The 15,313-nt window shown below is 47.5% G+C and overlaps 1 protein-coding gene and 1 long non-coding RNA gene across 10 annotated transcripts in view; one reads left to right on the top strand and one right to left on the bottom strand.

Moving 5' to 3' along the window:
* Nucleotides 1-15,313, top strand: part of TNS1 (tensin 1) — a 461,328-nt gene that overhangs the window by 259,324 nt on the left and 186,691 nt on the right. The gene's annotated exons all lie outside the window — the stretch shown is intronic.
* Nucleotides 1-15,313, bottom strand: part of LOC141049184 (uncharacterized) — a 42,390-nt gene that overhangs the window by 8,070 nt on the left and 19,007 nt on the right. Inside the window, exon 2 of the long non-coding RNA XR_012220274.1 lies at nt 2,165-2,273. This is a non-coding gene — a long non-coding RNA (uncharacterized lncRNA). The remainder of the gene's footprint in view (nt 1-2,164; nt 2,274-15,313) is intronic.

Below are 15,313 nucleotides of genomic sequence, written 5' to 3'. Positions count from 1 at the left end.
TTTACCCATTTAGCTAAACAGACAAAGCTCAAGGAAAAAACAAAATGAGCATACACCTGTAGCAAGTAAACATGTAAATAGTAATAGTACATGTAAATAACATAGGGTACTTTGTTACTTTGTACAAACAGGACCGTGGCCTCCTTTTTGAGTTAGGAAGTTCATCTATGTGGCGTCCTATGAACCTAGTCGGCCTTTATCCTGCCCCGCCGTTATTCACATTGAGGTCGGCTAATACAAGGTAAGGTTTTAATACTAGAGACAGGATAGGACTGTCCCGATTGAGTGCACTTTGTCGTGGTGGGACGTTTTTTGCACATTTTTGATTAAAATATTGTCAGCCCACTCCCCTATGTTATTTATATGTGCTATTATTATTCTGTATTTACTTACTACAGGGCATTTGCTCATTTTGTTTTTTTTCTTTGATTTTGTCTGTGAAGTGGCCACAATGTGAACATGCTCATGCAGGTTGCAAGTGTCACAAGTTAAGCTCTGGCTCATTTCTTTGGTTTCGCATTCAGTAACACAGTAACACTGAGCTCCCCCTAGAGGTGGCAGCAGTCATGCAGTATTTTTTATTTAACCCTTTGTCTATGGAGAGGTTTTGCAGCTCTGTCTCAGATGTCATGACGGCAGCTATACAGATACATTAGAAATTAATCGGTGTAAAATATTAGCAATAAAAGTGACCTGTTATTCAAAGATGACATTTACTCGTCCTCTACACCAGGGCAGATATGATCGGCAGACTGGATGTGACATTATATATTTTCCCTAAAAATTTAAATTGCAACGAATATACTGCATAGCATGCAAACTAAGTCTCGCATATGGCCATTTTCAGCAGCAGACATGACTCCGGTGCAGGACCCCCACTCTGCCTCCAGCGGTGATAGATCTAAGGTTACTCCTGGTCGTCATAGAACATGTGTCACTGTTATTAAGCCCAGATGAGGAGTTATCAAGGGCAAATGAATTACACTAAAGGGCAAACTCCACCCGGCTTCTTGTCTTGTGATAACAGATTGCTACTTAAAGAGACTTAATGCTGATGGGCTGCAGCACTTTACGTGATCTATAGGTAGAGACTGCTGTATTTGCAGAAAGTATAGAGAGTTCCCACTGCTGGCGGATAATGAGTCATTATTAATTAGCTGAGTGAGCTTTTCAGAAGAGACATTAATCTATAGACGTACTAAGTGGACATTAAAGGAAACACAACACTAATACGTGTTCTTATAGGCGCCATACCTGCTCCCACGCCCCGCTTTCCGGGAGATTGGTTCTGCGACTTGCTTATCAACTATTCCTATTTTCTTGGCCATTTTAATGTCTGCGGAAGAGTTTAATGATTAGACAACGGGGGAGATTTTCTAAGATAAAGGTGGCAAAATTTTGTCTCATTGTGCATTAAAAAAAGCAACGCCCCCCCCCCCCCCATCTTCCACTCTCTCCATTCACTTCTGTGGGGTGTTGCAAAAAAGTAAAGCAAATATCCTCAGTTGTTTTCAGTACACCCATAGTAGTTAAAGGGTTATTACCAAAAAAAAAATCAAATTATCCCCTATACATAGAAAAAGTAGAGAACACAGATGAACCCGTGCCCCGTTCAACACAGGGCAGCAGTGTCTCTGCAATCAGAAAATTAACTTGCTTTTTTTTGGAATAACCCTTTAATGGAATAACCCTTTAACATGTGCAGCCATTCCTACATTCACCGGTAGTATGGGGTAATGTGGGGCACAGGAGTCAGGAGACCCCTATTCTAAAGGTGGTGGGACCTGCCTCTGTTAGACATTTATAGCTTCTATTAAATGGTTATTCTCGATGAAGTAATTTTGGATAATTTTAAAAAAGTAAAAATCTACCCCATAATATGCAGTCTTTACCTTGATGCGGCTTCCAACAGTTGTCACACCAGCGGTTAAAAGAAATCCTCAATCTTTCCAATAGTTTTGAGTTCCCAATATCATACGGATATGACAGAAATGTCTTTTGATAGGAATGTACTGGAATGTCTTGTGGGTGGTGTATTCCCCTTTAAGACGGAATGTTGATGCATTTTCGAATTGTATCAAAATAATATGGAAGTTGTTGAAAGGTTTATATTTAAATATTTTTATTTACGCTGTACAATGAGGCCCATCATTTCACCACCTACCTCCCCTATAGATCTGTAAGATCTGCAACCCCTTCACTCTCCATCATCAAAGACGATCCACGAGAGGTCACAACTACATCACCCATCAGTCATCTAGGAAAGACTGAGGCTGCAGAGAAGACAACAGAGAAAATGAAAGATCAATTAATTCCTGATTGTAGACTCTGTATCTCTGATACAATATATTAATCTTTTAAGGACCCTCTAATGGTTAAGACCCCCCTTATCTATGTGTCCTGTTATAGAATATGGGAGACCCCCAATAGTGGGGAAGGATTCTGTCCAGTTGCACAATCTCATGGGGGGGTCATTTCCAGCTAATTTGCAGCCGATCATACAAATTAGGGAGCTGTGAATTTCTTTCGCGCCATTTTCTCCTTATTGCGCCATTTATTGATTTGGAAGAATTAAGCGTCTAAGGGGACTGATGCGCTGTGTGACCGTCTTGGGATTGTAATTTATGTCTGACTACTGGACGAAGAACTGGATATAGGAAATGTAAAGCCTCTGACAGTGTTATGACCCTATAAATCCCTTTCTGCGATCTGGAAACCATCAGTAAGTAGGCTGCCTAGTGTTGCATTATGTTATCCCTATCATTGATAATGGGTATCTCTGGCGGCTCATTTCACTAACATTCACAATTATTCAGACTTGATGAGCAGAACACCTGCTGATGTACAGACAACGGCTGAAGCTATATGACCCATTCATGTATAAACCTGTGTTTCAGGTGTTACCTATATGTGAACCTCCTCATGCCAAGATGTCAGTTTACACTAAAAGAATTAAGCAGAGACATATAATAGCAATACCACCAACTGCAGCTTGCTGACTGTTTCCAGTGGCCATAAGAGATGTTCTTATATTTTAGTATTGCAAAAATGGACTAAAATATAAGAAAGCATTGTTTTAGTATCTAGCAATGACATGGGTACCATAGGAGCGTCGCAGTGCCCTTATAGAGGACATTTCACCCCATAATTTTTCCCATGGACCCAGGGCGTCCCTTCTATATTGCCATTGAATACAAAGGTAATGGGAAAACGTGAGGCCATCGCCAGTAATAGCCGCCCCCCGTCTCATGTGACAAGCCACTAATACTTTTGGACACATTATGTTTGGGAGCTTCTTTCCCTTCATCATGTGATGATCCTTTAAATCCGACCCCTGTTCCTCTCGTCTCTCATCAGTCCAGATCTCACTTCCAGGACTTCGGAGCTGCTACTTGGATCAGGCCTGGGATCCTCAGAGCCTCCAAGGCTGCGGCATTTCTGCATTTCCTTGCATAGTGTCATGCCGGGACAGATCTGTGGTTGCGCCATTTCCAGCCTTTATGTGAGCTGCGGTCTCTGAAGTTTTCGTCTGCCAAGCAGCGCTCATAAATGAGTGACATGCCCACCTCCTCTGCCCAGAGCCACCCCACAGCAAATCACTGCAAATCCTATAATGTGCAACACAGATACAGCCTTTCTATGGGCGATGAAGGTGCAAAGACAATTAAAGGGACACTAAACCTGAGGTGCATTGTTTAGTCAATTGTATCTTACTGTTCTCTGTTATCTGACATTTCAGGCGTGGAAGAGGCTTAAATGTTATGTCTTACTATGTAAAGTGTCTAGGAAAATGCCAAACCCTCATAAATCTGGCAACTTGAGGTGTATCGGCCCTTTAAGAGCAAAGGATACTGGTCAGTAGAGGTAAGAATGGAATAAATGCAAGCTGTTAGTCATGGCTTCACCTCCATTACTCTACAAGAAGATACATTATTAATTGCCCAGAGCGATCCACTGATTGCTGTGCTCTCTGTACAACAACTAAAAGCTTATTATATACAGATAGCACACCATGGGCGGTAGGTGGCAGCCACAGCTCATCTTCTGCCTCTCTGCGTAATGACCTCTGCACAGGCCACAGAGCATGCCCACAACACTCTCCCATAGGAGTCAACTCCAGAGATAGCAATCTTCTACAGAAATCATCTCCAGTGAAAAACCATGCCCACAGCACGCTTCCATTCCGAGACCAGGCATGCTCAAAACATCTCGCTAAGGGAAATCTCCAATACTCTTCATGTAAGTAATCAATAGAGATCAGAGCATGCCCACTGCACTCTCCCATAGAAGTTATCTCCAGCAAGCAGAGCATACCCACTGCACTCTCCCATAGAAGTTATCTCTAGCAAGCAGAGCATACCCACTGCACTCTCCCATAGAAGTCATCTCCAGCAAGCAGAACATGCCCACTGCACTTTCCCATAGAAGTTATCTCTAGCAAGCAGAGCATACCCACTGCACTCTCCCATAGAAGTTATCTCTCGCAAGCAGAGCATACCCACTGCACTCTCCCATAGAAGTCATCTCCAGCAAGCAGAACATGCCCACTGCACTTTCCCATAGAAGTTATCTCTAGCAAGCAGAGCATACCAACTGCACTCTCCCATAGAAGTCATCTCCAGCAAGCAGAACATGCCCACTGCACTCTCCCAGAGGGCAGCACGGTGTCTCAGTGGTTAGCACAGCAGCCTTGCAGCACTGGAGTCCTGGGTTCAAATCCCACCAAGGACAACATCTGCAAGGAGTTTGCATGTTCTCCCCGTGTTTCTGTGGGTTTCCTCCGGGTTCTCTGGTTTCATCCCACACTTCAAAGACATACTGATAGGGAAATGGGTAAAATAATAATAGAAGTTATCTCCAGCAAGCAGAGCATGCTCTCAGCACTCTCCAGTAGGAGTCATCTCTGCACAAGTTTATAATTTCCATAAAGTCGCTATAAAGCAAATCACTGAATTCTGGTGAAAACTAAAAAAAACAACAACACACAATTGGAAAAAAGGAAGATGATTCAGGTTCTGGTTTTAATTTACCACTTTATACATCTAAACTGTAAAGTCAATGTCCATTGTTAATCATTATATAATGAGAAGTCCTATGTCTTTCTACTACTCTTTGTGCTCCACTCCTAAGACCTATGCCTGCTGTCAATGAATGGAAGCATTCACATTTACATCTAAGGGTATGTGCACATGTAGTTTTAGGAGCTGCGGATTTAGAAAAATCCACAGGTAAATTCTCAGGTCAAAGGACCTGCTGTTTATCTGCAGATTAGCCTGCGGTTTCACGCCTCTACAATGGAGCAGGTGTGAAACCGCAGCAGAATCCACACAAAGAATTGACATGCTGCGGATTTGAACCTGCAGCAAATCTACGTGGAAAAATCCGCATCGTGTGCACAGTGTTTTTCAGTTTACCATTGAAAACAATGGTACTGTACAACGCACCTAACTCTGCTGCGGACTCGCAGAGTCTGAAACACAGCAGAATCCGCAACGTGTGCTCACAGCCTTAGGGTATGTGCACATGATCAGGAATAGCTCAGGATTTGACGCAGGTGAAATCTGCGGTAAATCTGCATCTGAGGCCACTGGCAGGTCACCTGTGTTTTTGATGCATTTTTTCCATATGCGTTTTTGATGAGTTTTTTCATTTCATGCGTTTTTTTGTCCCTTGAAATAAAGCTAATTGAAAGTTGGCTTCTGGGAAGGGAAAAAAAGTGATTTCCTGTGTGCAGATATATTGGGGTGTGTTCCCACAGTCAGTAAACGCTGCAGGTTGGACGCTGCGTACATCTGCAATGTCCAACCCGCAGCGGGCAGACATTAGAGCATAGTGGGTGGGATTTCAAGAAATCCTATGCCCACTATACGTGCACCGATGCCCGCAACTCACCCACAGAGACGGACATGCGGCACGTCTTTCCAGACTGCATCAAGTCTTTTTATGTAGTGGAGAACCAACATAACCCATTACCCATTCAATATTGTTAGATGCGGTATAACTGCATTATCCTCCTAGTCACATGCGTATTAAGTGCGGGAACGCAGCTTACTATACATGTGTACTAATTTCCATAATGGTGAATCTTGTGACACAGGAAGTGGAAGAAAGCACGGAGAGAGGTCCCCTCCTTTTTAATAAATTTAAAAAAAATAGCGTGGGGTCCCCTTATATTTGTTAACCAGCCAGAGTAAAGCAGACTACTGGGACTGGTATTTCAGGCTGGTAAGGATCCAATATCCTTGAACCTTACCAGCCTGATAATACCAGGCCTCCGCAGTCTGCTTACCATGGATGGTTAACAAAAATAATGGGATCCCCTCCCAAAAAAATAGCATGGGATCCCCCTATTTTTGTTATCCAGTCATGGAAAAAGCAGACAGCTGCGGCCTGGTATTCTCCATTGTGGCACTTTATCTGGTTCTTCCAACCTGCCGTGTAGCGGTGGCAAGTGGGGTTCATATTTGTGGGGTTGATGTCACCTTTGTATTGTCAGGTGACATCAAGCCCACAGCTTAGTAATGGTGAAGCGCCTATAAGACACCTATCCATTAGTAATCCTATATTTATATGGTAAATATAGACACAGCCAGAATAAAGTCCTTTAATTGAAATAATGACACAGATTCCTTTTAATAGATCTTAATTAAACCATAGTTATTGCATCGCCTATTCCACCGAAGCCCTCGTCTCCTGGAAGAGAATTAAAATAATAAAGCAACAATATCCTCACCTGTCCGCTAAGGAGATATACATACTGTCTCACGACGAGTCCAGCTCTGCTACTTCTGGATGCCTTTGGCTGAACGGTGGCATTATGCCACCACTCATCCTCACATCCAGACACAGCGAAGCTTGAAGCTGATGACCGTTGATAACCGGAGATAACTCGGTCTACGGTGGTCACCTGCACTGCAATTTTCATGGTCAGCTGATCTTGAGAACTTGGTTAGTGACCGGAGATAACCCCGTCCCAGGCGGTCACGATCGCAGTAGTTCTCGCAATCAGCTCAGCTCATCACGAAAACTGCAGTGTACGCGAACTCCCGCTGAAACAAGGTATGACATTATTTAAATTAGTACACATGCGTAGTAAGCTGCGTTCCCGCACTTAATACGCATGTGACTCAGAAGATAATGCGGTTTTACCACAGCTAATGATGGTGAATGGGCTACATAAATTGACATGCTGCGGCCTGGAAAGACGCGCCGCATGTGCGTCTTTGCAGGGAAGTCGAAGGGCGCATAGTGGAGATGGGATTTCATGAAATCCCATCCACTATGCTGTAACATCTGGACGCTGCGGGTTTGATGCTGCGGAGGTACGGAGCAATTGTACCAAACTCCAAGGAATCCAATTGTTGGGTCAGTTTTTGAGTCTGGATGTAAACCGAAAAGTTTCCATTTAGTGAAAGCAAACAGCAGTTTTACACCAGAAAGTTGCAGAACGTTCAGAACTTTTCAAGATACAGACTCCTCTAATGGACAGACATCCTTACTAGACCAAGCTTGGTCAGGGGCCAGCAGGATTTTTTGCGGAGCATTGTGCCGCAGGAATGGCTTTTTTTTTTATTTAAAAGAGTATGATGTCTGTCACCCATCCTGTCACTTCTAACTATGTACCTGTCAAAAGCCCCTCTAGCAATGAAGGGGGTTAAAGGAACAGCCTGTGTCTGGACTGTAAACTCCACATTCCAGACCCCAGACAAGATCCCTGGCGGATATGTGGGGGCCAGTGCTTGGAATGAGTTGTGGACCTCACTACTGAGGGACAAACGATGATTTATCATGTTAGGCGTTTTGCAATATGCTGTGAATGTAACACTGCGGCCTGGAGACTCAGAGCCAGAACTGGCAGTGTGATTGGCAGACTCCATGTAGCCTCTATATTTAGCAAGTTCAACATGAACGTTTGGTAAATTAACCATTAGTCCTAGAGTGAGATTTCTGTAAGTCCTGGAAGGAGGTCATTACTTTCCTGCAGATGCCTGAGCAGAAAAAGATACATTTACTGCACATTTTGTTGCCGAAACTTCTGCAACTTTCCCATTCATCCAAAACAGCCTCAGACCGATGAATAAATGGAACAAATATTCAGTTGCAGATTTTATATTCTTGTACATAGGATCAGTATTATAATAGTTATATTCTTGTACATAGGGGCAGTATTATAGTAATTATATTCTTGTACATAGGGGGCAGTATTATCGTAGTTATATTCTTGTACATAGGAGCAGTATTATAGTAGTTATAGTCTTGTACATAGGAGCAGTATTATAGTAGTTATATTCTTGTACATAGGAGCAGTATTATAGTAGTTATATTCTTGTACATAGGGGCAGTATTATAGTAGTTATATTCTTGTACATAGTGGACAGTATTATAGTAGTTATATTCTTGTACATAGGAGCAGTATATAGTATATTCTTGTACATAGGGGGCAGTATTATAGTAGTTATAGTCTTGTACATAGGGGCAGTATTATAGTAGTTATATTTTTGTACATAGGAGGCAGTATTATAGTAGTTATATTCTTGCACATAGGGAGCAGTATTATAGTAGTTATTTTCTTGTACATAGGGGGCAGTATTATAGTAGTTATATTCTTGTACATAGGGGCAGTATTATAGTAGTTATATTCTTGTACATAGGAGCAGTATTATAGTAGTTATATTCTTGTACATAGGGGCAGTATTATAGTAGTTATATTCTTGTACATAGGAGTAGTATTATAAGTAGTTATATTCTTGTACATAGGAGCAGTATTATAGTAGTTATAGTGGCATGTAAAAGTTTGCCCCCCCTGGTCTAAACTAATTCAATTGTTAAGAGGAAGTGGAAGATGAAATCATCTCTAAAAAGCTTGAAGTTAAAGATGACACATTTATTTTGTATTTTAGGCAATATATATCTATATATATAAAATTGAATGTACGTGTGTATCACCAACCAATAGCGGAGCATCTTTCATTTCACCAGAGCTGTTTAAAAGAAGCTGAGCTGTGATTGGTTGAGATGAGCAACAGTTCGCCTTGCAACCAATCACTAAGCATCTTTCATTTCACCAGAGCTGTTTTATATATGAAAGCTGAGCTGTGATTGGTTGCTATGAGGAACAGTTTTCCCACTCCACAACACCTCGGCAGACAGTGACCGGGTGGGAGAAATCTAGCATCCCCGGAAACATAAGCTCCCAGCCCCCCAGAAAGGAACAGAGAGCACATGACAGAAATGAAACACACCCTCCCGTGCCCATATACCCATCACACATCTTCCATCCCATAGGCACATCTTCCCTCTTAAAGGGATCTCCGGTATGGAAGTCAGGGTAAATCTATCCAGCGCTCTGATTCTGACCCTAGGCTTCTATTAAAGGGATAATTGGTATGGAAGTCAGGGCAAATCCATCCAGCCCTTTGGTTCTGATCCCAGGCCTCTCTTAAAGGGATCTCCGGTATGGAAGGTAGGGCCATTCCATTCAGCGTTCTGGTTCTGACACCATGCTCGCTTAAAGGAATCCCTGGTATGGAAGTCAGGGCAATTGCCTTCAAATGCTCTGGTACTGACCCCAGTCTCTCTTAAAGGGATCCCCGTTATGGAAGTTAGGACCGTTACACTCAGCCCTCTGGTTCTGACCCCAGGCTAGCGCAGTATGGTACGGTATTGTGTCGGCTGGGCACAGGAGAAGGTGCAGTATGGTACGGTACGGTGTCCGGCTGGGCACAGGAGAAGGTGCAGTATAGTACGGTGTCTGGCTGGGGACAGGAGAAGGTGCAGTATGGTACTGTACGGTGTCCGGCTGGGCACAGGAGAAGGTGCAGTATGGTACTGTACGGTGTCCGGCTGGGCACAGGAGAAGGTGCAGTATGGTACTGTACGGTGTCCGGCTGGACACAGGAGAAGGTGCAGTATGGTACGGTACGGTGTCTGGCTGGGGACAGGAGAAGGTGCAGTATGGTACTGTACGGTGTCCAGCTGGGCACAGGAGGTGCAGTATGGTACTGTACGGTGTCCAGCTGGGCACAGGAGAAGGTGCAGTATGGTACGGTATTGTCCGGCTGGGCACAGGAGAAGGTGCAGTATGGTACGGTACGGTGTCCGGCTGGGCACAGGAGAAGGTGCAGTATGGTATGGTACGGTGTCCGGCTGGGCACAGGAGAAGGTGCAGTATGGTACGGTATTGTCCGGCTGGGCACAGGAGAAGGTGCAGTATGGTACGGTACGGTGTCCGGCTGGGCACAGGAGAAGGTGCAGTATGGTATGGTACGGTGTCCGGCTGGGCACAGGAGAAGGTGCAGTATGGTACGGTACGGTGTCCGGCTGGGCACAGGAGAAGGCGCAGTATGGTATGGTACGGTGTCCGGCTGGGCACAGGAGAAGGTGCAGTATGGTATGGTACGGTGTCCGGCTGGGCACAGGAGAAGGTGCAGTATGGTACGGTATTGTCCGGCTGGGCACAGGAGAAGGTGCAGTATGGTACGGTACGGTGTCCGGCTGGGCACAGGAGAAGGTGCAGTATGGTATGGTACGGTGTCCGGCTGGGCACAGGAGAAGGTGCAGTATGGTACGGTACGGTGTCCGGCTGGGCACAGGAGAAGGCGCAGTATGGTATGGTACGGTGTCCGGCTGGGCACAGGAGAAGGTGCAGTATGGTACGGTATTGTCCGGCTGGGCACAGGAGAAGGTGCAGTATGGTATGGTACGGTGTCCGGCTGGGCACAGGAGAAGGTGCAGTATGGTACGGTACGGTGTCCGGCTGGGCACAGGAGAAGGTGCAGTATGGTATGGTACGGTGTCCGGCTGGGCACAGGAGAAGGCGCAGTATGGTACGGTATTGTCCGGCTGGGCACAGGAGAAGGTGCAGTATGGTATGGTACGGTGTCCGGCTGGGCACAGGAGAAGGTGCAGTATGGTACGGTGTCTGGCTGGGCACAGGAGAAGGTGCAGTATGGTATGGTACGGTGTCCGGCTGGGCACAGGAGAAGGTGCAGTATGGTATGGTACGGTGTCCAGCTGGGCACAGGAGAAGGTGCAGTATGGTACGGTATTGTCCGGCTGGGCACAGGAGAAGGTGCAGTATGGTATGGTACGGTGTCTGGCTGGGCACAGGAGAAGGTGCAGTATGGTACGGTACGGTGTCCGGCTGGGCACAGGAGAAGGTGCAGTATGGTATGGTACGGTGTCCGGCTGGGCGCAGGAGAAGGTGCAGTATGGTATGGTACGGTGTCCGGCTGGGCACAGGAGAAGGTGCAGTATGGTATGGTACGGTACGGTGTCCGGCTGGGCACAGGAGAAGGTGCAGTATGGTATGGTACGGTGTCCGGCTGGGCACAGGAGAAGGTGCAGTATGGTACGGTATTGTCCGGCTGGGCACAGGAGAAGGTGCAGTATGGTATGGTACGGTGTCTGGCTGGGCACAGGAGAAGGTGCAGTATGGTATGGTACGGTGTCCGGCTGGGCACAGGAGAAGGCGCAGTATGGTACGGTACGGTGTCCGGCTGGGCACAGGAGAAGGTGCAGTATGGTATGGTACGGTGTCCGGCTGGGCACAGGAGAAGGTGCAGTATGGTACGGTATTGTCCGGCTGGGCACAGGAGAAGGTGCAGTATGGTATGGTACGGTGTCCGGCTGGGCACAGGAGAAGGTGCAGTATGGTACGGTACGGTGTCCGGCTGGGCACAGGAGAAGGCGCAGTATGGTACGGTACGGTGTCCGGCTGGGCACAGGAGAAGGTGCAGTATGGTATGGTACGGTGTCCGGCTGGGCACAGGAGAAGGTGCAGTATGGTACGGTACGGTGTCCGGCTGGGCACAGGAGAAGGTGCAGTATGGTATGGTACGGTGTCCGGCTGGGCACAGGAGAAGGCGCAGTATGGTACGGTACGGTGTCCGGCTGGGCACAGGAGAAGGTGCAGTATGGTATGGTACGGTGTCCGGCTGGGCACAGGAGAAGGTGCAGTATGGTACGGTATTGTCCGGCTGGGCACAGGAGAAGGTGCAGTATGGTATGGTACGGTGTCCGGCTGGGCACAGGAGAAGGTGCAGTAAGGTATGGTACGGTGTCCGGCTGGGCACAGGAGAAGGCGCAGTATGGTACGGTACGGTGTCCGGCTGGGCACAGGAGAAGGTGCAGTATGGTATGGTACGGTGTCCGGCTGGGCACAGGAGAAGGTGCAGTATGGTACGGTACGGTGTCCGGCTGGGCACAGGAGAAGGTGCAGTATGGTATGGTACGGTGTCCGGCTGGGCACAGGAGAAGGCGCAGTATGGTACGGTATTGTCCGGCTGGGCACAGGAGAAGGTGCAGTATGGTATGGTACGGTGTCCGGCTGGGCACAGGAGAAGGTGCAGTATGGTACGGTGTCTGGCTGGGCACAGGAGAAGGTGCAGTATGGTACTGTACGGTGTCCGGCTGGGCGCAGGAGAAGGTGCAGTATGGTATGGTACGGTGTCCGGCTGGGCACAGGAGAAGGTGCAGTATGGTACGGTGTCTGGCTGGGCACAGGAGAAGGTGCAGTATGGTACTGTACGGTGTCCGGCTGGGCGCAGGAGAAGGTGCAGTATGGTATGGTACGGTATCCGGCTGGGCACAGGAGAAGGTGCAGTATAGTATGGTACGGTGTCCGGCTGGGCACAGGAGAAGGTGCAGTATGGTATGGTACGGTGTCCGGCTGGGCACAGGAGAAGGTGCAGTATGGTACGGTATTGTCCGGCTGGGCACAGGAGAAGGTGCAGTATGGTATGGTACGGTGTCTGGCTGGGCACAGGAGAAGGTGCAGTATGGTATGGTACGGTGTCCGGCTGGGCACAGGAGAAGGCGCAGTATGGTACGGTACGGTGTCCGGCTGGGCACAGGAGAAGGCGCAGTATGGTACGGTACGGTGTCCGGCTGGGCACAGGAGAAGGCGCAGTATGGTATGGTACGTTGTCCGGCTGGGCACAGGAGAAGGTGCAGTATGGTATGGTACGGTGTCCGGCTGGGCACAGGAGAAGGTGCAGTATGGTATGGTACGGTGTCCGGCTGGGCACAGGAGAAGGTGCAGTATGGTATGGTACGGTGTCCGGCTGGGCACAGGAGAAGGTGCAGTATGGTATGGTACGGTGTCTGGCTGGGCACAGGAGAAGGTGCAGTATGGTATGGTACGGTGTCCGGCTGGGCACAGGAGAAGGCGCAGTATGGTACGGTACGGTGTCCGGCTGGGCACAGGAGAAGGTGCAGTATGGTATGGTACGGTGTCCGGCTGGGCACAGGAGAAGGTGCAGTATGGTACGGTATTGTCCGGCTGGGCACAGGAGAAGGTGCAGTATGGTATGGTACGGTGTCCGGCTGGGCACAGGAGAAGGTGCAGTATGGTATGGTACGGTGTCCGGCTGGGCACAGGAGAAGGCGCAGTATGGTACGGTACGGTGTCCGGCTGGGCACAGGAGAAGGTGCAGTATGGTATGGTACGGTGTCCGGCTGGGCACAGGAGAAGGTGCAGTATGGTACGGTATTGTCCGGCTGGGCACAGGAGAAGGTGCAGTATGGTACGGTACGGTGTCCGGCTGGGCACAGGAGAAGGTGCAGTATGGTATGGTACGGTGTCCGGCTGGGCACAGGAGAAGGTGCAGTATGGTATGGTACGGTGTCCGGCTGGGCACAGGAGAAGGTGCAGTATGGTACGGTGTCCGGCTGGGCACAGGAGAAGGTGCAGTATGGTATGGTACGGTGTCCGGCTGGGCACAGGAGAAGGTGCAGTATGGTATGGTACGGTGTCCGGCTGGGCACAGGAGAAGGTGCAGTATGGTACGGTATTGTCCGGCTGGGCACAGGAGAAGGTGCAGTACGGTATTGTGTCCGGCTAGACACAGTTGATGGTTCTTTGGATCATGTTGATGTGATTACTGGATATTGTAGCCAAATCTTGAACTCCTGATCTTCCATCTTTTAGATGAATAATCTTTTTTTATCCTCTTGATAAACACACTTGTTTTGTTGGGAATGTTTTTCTGCAGCGAGAAGGAAACTTTAAGAGGATCCCGAGACTATTTATATTTTCAGTCTTTCCTTCCTACAAAACAAGCCGGGAAGAGATGTCATCAGGAAAACCAGAACAGACAAAACTCTTCATTCAATCGCTACAAATTGTCAGAGAATGCAGATTTCTAGGAAATCTTCTGCTTCGCTCTCTGTATAAGGCTCGGTATTTGGCTGTTTTTTCTCCCCCAATACCATCGGTCTTTTTTCTTGTGACTTACCAAAGCAGCACAGAGTCTTTTAGGATTGAAAGTCCTCATCTTGTAGAAGACATTGACCTCTCCCCATGATGTGGAAGGAAGGTGAGTGCCAAGGTCTAACTCTCAGGTACTGGGAGCCATCAAGGTTTTGTTGGCGAGAGAAAGACAACCTGAGAAACAAAAGAAATTGCTTGACCTCCATCAGCACAGAGTATTTCAGGAGCAAGGTTTGCTCTTCATAAACATCACTATTGATGGTCCATATCTTGGCGTGATTAGGGAATGGACCTTTGTACGTCCGATTTATTGGACTTGTTGGTGTTTTTGGGTCCTGACAGTTGCGCACATGATGTGGCTGTGACAATGGCCGAGACGCTGCCAGAAGCCTATTCTGTTTGTACACAGTGGCCCAGCTGACGCTCCGCTCCTCCTTTTCCTTCCTCCAGTCAATCAGCGTTCTGCACAACACAATGCGGCCGTGTTCCTGTGAAGCCGGGAGATGTTTTGGGTTAGAAAGACAAGGGCGTCCCCTAAATAGCAAAAACATGTGACTGTAAAAAGCGTTCCCGCGAGTCAGCTCCGAGGAGTGCGGACAGATTCGGACCGGCTTGTATGGCATTCTCCGCGCAGCCCCTGTATTGTTGTGACCCCGGAGCGGCTCCTCATCACAGGCTGCACATTCACATTACAGCCAAGGGAGGATTCCATCTGGGTCCTAACAATGCATCAGGAATAACATGGACGGAGCTGAATGTTCCTACCTGCTTCCTGTGTAGATCAAAATAAAAGGAAACGGACATTTAAAGGGGTCGTCCAAAATGTGAACATTCTCTCCCCAAACCTTTCTGATATAGTCACTGGTAACGATTCCCCCATCATCCTCCCATCAATCCAGGGCATTCACTAGTTGTTCCTTGGCCCCATAGCGTGCGGCATCAGCCTCCGGTATAGGAAACCAGTTAATGGGATGTATATTTTTGGGCTGTGGAAGGAAACCAAAAGAACACCTGGAATACACCACAGATAACTCCTTACAGATGGTGCAGGAGACCCAGAACCCGGAGCTGCAATCTTCTTACAAGAACTCTGTTTCATGT

Source organism: Dendrobates tinctorius, unplaced genomic scaffold, assembly GCF_039654945.1.
Source record: "Dendrobates tinctorius isolate UK_male_01 unplaced genomic scaffold, ASM3965494v1 ptg000143l, whole genome shotgun sequence".
Lineage (NCBI taxonomy): Eukaryota > Metazoa > Chordata > Amphibia > Anura > Dendrobatidae > Dendrobates > Dendrobates tinctorius.
Note: the sequence above shows the minus strand (reverse complement) of the source record. Positions and strands in the feature narration are given on the sequence as shown.